Genomic DNA, 4511 nt, shown 5'->3' on the forward strand with positions numbered 1-4511 from the left:
GCCGGAAAGGGGACAGCGGAGACCGCGCGGGCGGCCCCGGAGGCGCGGAGAGCTGTCCTTTCAGCACTGGCGCCGGCTTCTCCCGCCGCGGAGGGCGGCACAGCCAGAGCCCCAGAGAGGCAGGCAGGCAGCGCGGGCGACCGCCGGCTCCTCGGCCACCGCCTCCTGGACGCCCGGGAAGCCGCCCCCTGCACCGCCACCGCTGCCTCCGCCGCACCGCCGCAGATGGGTGGGGAAATAAACTCACCGAGCTCTTGTCGCCGACAAGAGGAGCCCTGGACGCCGGCTCTCGTCCTCCCCGAGGCTGCAAAGTTGTGGGCTCGGCCCCGCTGGCTCGCAGTCTCCTCACGATTCGCTTCGGGCACTGGGCAGGTAGCGGGGGTGTGGGAAGGAGGGAGTGGGCAGCTGCGGTCCTCCCACTTGGGCACCAGCGAGTGGGGATGGCAGCTGGATAACCCCCAACCCCGCCACCCCTCCCTCTCCTCCTGGGGGCGGTGCTCTGGCCACCCCTCTCAGCATCGTGGACTTGCCCCCCACTCCTCCCCTCCTTCCTCTGGAGCGGGCTGGGGCGTCCTGCCTGACTTCAGCCACTGATTCCAACTGGAATCTGGATTCAGCCCTGATGTGGATGCTCTAGCCATCATCTGCTCCTTCCCTCCCCGCTGTGGCTGACAACCCTCCCTGCTCTCCACTCTGGGACAGAGAAAAGCATGGGGGTTTGAGAGCTCAGCCTGCTGGGGGCAACACCCATACATATCAGCGTCATTGCCACAGATTTTTCGAGAGCCTGACTCTGGAGCCTGTGTGCCCGGGTCTGAATATCCACCATTCACGACTGTGTAATCTTCAGATTCGTTTCCTCATCTGTAAATCAGAGATGTGAGGATTATACGACAATATATGTAAAGTCCTTAAACAGGGCCTGCCCATGGTAAGCACTATTCGAGTATTAGTTTGTAATTATTGATACTATTTATTGGGCCCTTAGCACTGGGCTCTATACTAACTAAGCCTTTAGCATAAGACCCCTTTGTTAATCCTTTCGGCAGAAGCTCAGGTTGAGGCACAGAGAAGCTAAGTCACAGAGGGTGTGTGTCAGAGCCTGGATTTGAACTAGCGCACCTGCTCTCAGCCTCTACACAACCTAATATCACCCCCCCGGACCCCAGGGGAGCTCTGATTTTGGAGAAGGGAGGACAACAGAGGGGTTTGTCCAGATAGAGAGACTGAACCAGGAGCACCTGTCTGGAGTCCTGCCCCCACCTCCCTGTTCCTATTTCTTTCCCTTGCCGACTCTACTGTTCTGAGGTGGGTACTGAGGGGCACCAAGAGGGTGGGGACACTCGGCCACTGTGTATCATATAGGAGTAAGGGTAGGGGAAGCAGACGGAGCTTTTGAAACACTGCAGTAACATTGGGGCCACCACCACTACCTTAGTTTCCTGGACTGTCATGACTCACCCACCTGCCCTGTTCCACTCTTCTGGGTGAAGGCAAACATATATAATCGTTTCTTGCTTTCTCACCTGGTTGATTAAAACAAAAGCAATCCCTTAGAATGAGGGCCGTATGCTTATCAGCTCGGCCTGTACTTTTGAGTCATCCGATACTGTTTTCTCTGTATTTTATCAGTGTACATCAAAATAAAAAAGGCAACCAGGAAATCTTTTCATGTTCTGAAAGATTGCCTTACATATATGCCTTACATATATTGTTTGCCTTAATATTTTGCCAAAAGAACAGCTTGACAGGTGTTGGCCTCTGAGAATCTGGTAGCCCTGTGAGTTCCAGTGGCCACAGGGCAGACACAGGGAAACCCAAGTGGCCTTTTTCCTTTAGAGCTGCTTTGTGTCAGGATCAGGCTGTCTGAACCCTTTTCACAAGCTCTGCCTGCCTCTCACCCTGGCTTGGGAGGAAGGTAGCCTGGAGGGCTTGGTTTGGCTATATTGATTGAAGATCTTCATTCCCTAAATACCTTGAGAGTCATGAGGTATTTCTAATTTTACTTTGCATATGGGTGTGTGGTGGGAAGGTGTGTGTCTGAATTCGTTTGTGGGGGGGAGGAGGGAGGGAGGGAGGGAGGAGGTGAGAGAGAGAGACAGAGACAGAGAGACAGGGAGAGAGAGAGACAGAGAGAGAGACAGAGAGACAGAGACAGAGACAGAGACAGAGACAGAGACAGAGAGAGCGTGAGCAAGCACTAAATGAATGCAAGAAGAGGGAAGGGAGTATTCAGCCCCAAGAAAGAGATGAAGATCGGGCCATGGAAACACGAATGGACAAGAACAATTATTTACTTGTTTATCAACAGAAAATATAGTTTGTCAGCAGAAAATGACATTAAATCTTCAGATCCTAGAGCTAGTAGTTCCCCAGCCCTCTCCCCTGAAGTGAACTGAGTAAGAGGAAGGACAGCCAAATGTTATTTGGTTTTCAAAAATTGGTGTTTACCCCTGACAAAATCAATAGGAAGGTCAATTTAAAAACTTCACTTTGAGTCTGGCCCCATCAGAATGAAGCAGACTAGGAACCAATACTTTATTGCCGCTTGCCAGCTGTGGCACCTTGAGCAAGTCACTGAACCTCTCTGCTTTCGGTATTCTCATTCATGGAATGGGATGAAGATGTCACTCTATGGTGATGATGACCAAATGGGATAATGTAATTTAAGTGCCTCAGTCCCAGCAGAGAAGGGATAGCGTTAGCTTCTTCCTCCCCGCTCTCTCTTCTGGGCCCTTATCTTTATTCACAAGAACGTCTTATCTTTCCAACTAAAATGAGAGCTCCTGGTCTATGCTGGAAATATTTTGGGGTGTCCTCCATATCTCCTATTATGATGATCTGCACAGAAAAGACACTGAGTTAAAGTGTATTGAGTGAGGAGCTGATACTAGTCTTTCTCCGAGAGGAAAAGCTATGTCCCAATGTCTTTCAAATGTCTGGTGAGAGCGCATTTGCCATTGATCTTGCATTCTGCTGCCACCCACCCCAATTATGGTCTCATCTTTCATAAACAGCATCAGAAAATAATTATAAGTCATACTCTCCATTGTTTCTGTCATCTATTCTTATAGTTAAGCTATGACTGTGGCTGCAGGCGGTCCCAAGGGGGCAGGAACAGAGACAGGCATCTGATTGCTGCCGAGCGGTTTCCCAGTAAAATGTGCCATCAATCTTGCTATTTGGTGGTGTTATCTGAATAAAATGAATTCCCTCCCAATGGCAATCATTTCATTTTGCCTCAAAATGTTATGTACAAAGAGAAGAACTCTATTCAGCAAGCCACTTCTCCCTTGGGTGGGGAACCCTACACACATGTCTGTCTGGCTTTACAATTCCCCAGGTATTTGGGGTGGAGAACATCTCAAGAAGCAAGGGCCACACCTAAGGAGGCTCTGGGGATTTTCCTCATTCTCATGCCCTTATATCAGATTGACCGAGGTAAACATAAGCTGGGTCTCAAAGTTAACTGGTGCCCTGAAATTAAGATTTTAACAGACATCTGCAGACAGAATGCTCTTTACTACCAATAGGAAGTCATAGCCATGGGCAACCACAAAGTGCTCCTGGAGTCTCAGAAGGCTTAGTGAGACGCCATCCCGGCCTGCCTGGGTTCAGAAAACATACAAGTGTAATCTTCATCTTAGCCAACCAAATACATGAAAATTGGTTATCACAGAATTTCTATTTGGAAGTAGTAATTTATTTAACCAACTACATCTTCATTTTAACAACAATAACATTGCTTGGATGTAATAAAGTGCTTTGCAGGTAACAAAGTACATTCACAAAATTAAAATTTCATTTCACAAGTCTCCCAACAGCCCTATAAGCTAGCTGGGGCAAAAATGATTAAACCCATTTTTCTTATGAGGAAACTGAGGTTCAGAGATTTGCTACATGTTAATTTGCAAGCCTTGCATTTGTTTAAATTAAAATGTGATTTAACGTGCAAAAATCTCTTTGATACTTAAGTTTTCTGGAACATGTCACTTGCATAAAGGAAGCAGGTATATAACCTACTCAGAATAAAAGACCTGCATGATCTCTCTTTATGTAAGATATTTATGTAAAATTACGTAAAGTAACCCTGCAGCACATTAATCAAATGCTCTCAAGCACACCGCTGTTTGTGGTGCTGGAGAGAGCGTATGTGACTGGAGGCAGTGATGCTCACTCATCCAAGCTCACATGTCAAGATGGAAACAGCAGGTCTGAATGGCTCCCTCTGGGTGACAGGTTACTTCAACAGTCTCCCTAATGATTGATGTCTCAGGGCAGAATCTTGGCTTGGCTTGGCAAAGCCTCCTTTGGAGCGTTCGGGCTGTGGAAGAATGAATGTGATCGTTTACCAGTTAGCCCTGGTTTCCAGGGAGTGCTCAGGCAGTCTTGGTAGGGAAGCCTATGGCTGTGGACCAGTACGCAGCTTATCAGAGGCGGTGGCAAGAAGATTAATTGGCCTTTTCTCTCAAAGCATGCAAGAGGCTGAGGGCGGGAGAAAGGGAGGGTAT

The 4511-nt window shown here is 48.5% G+C and overlaps 1 protein-coding gene across 1 annotated transcript in view; it reads right to left on the reverse strand.

The window, feature by feature from the left end:
- The window catches only part of ZDHHC22 (zinc finger DHHC-type containing 22), an 8169-nt gene extending 7733 nt beyond the window's left edge, over positions 1-436 (reverse strand). Inside the window, exon 1 of the mRNA XM_006925475.1 lies at positions 248-436. The gene's annotated coding sequence lies outside the window, so the exon portion shown is untranslated. The remainder of the gene's footprint in view (positions 1-247) is intronic.
- Between the last annotated feature and the right edge of the window lie 4075 nt (positions 437-4511).

This window comes from Pteropus alecto, unplaced genomic scaffold, assembly GCF_000325575.1.
Source record: "Pteropus alecto unplaced genomic scaffold, ASM32557v1 scaffold8, whole genome shotgun sequence".
Lineage (NCBI taxonomy): Eukaryota > Metazoa > Chordata > Mammalia > Chiroptera > Pteropodidae > Pteropus > Pteropus alecto.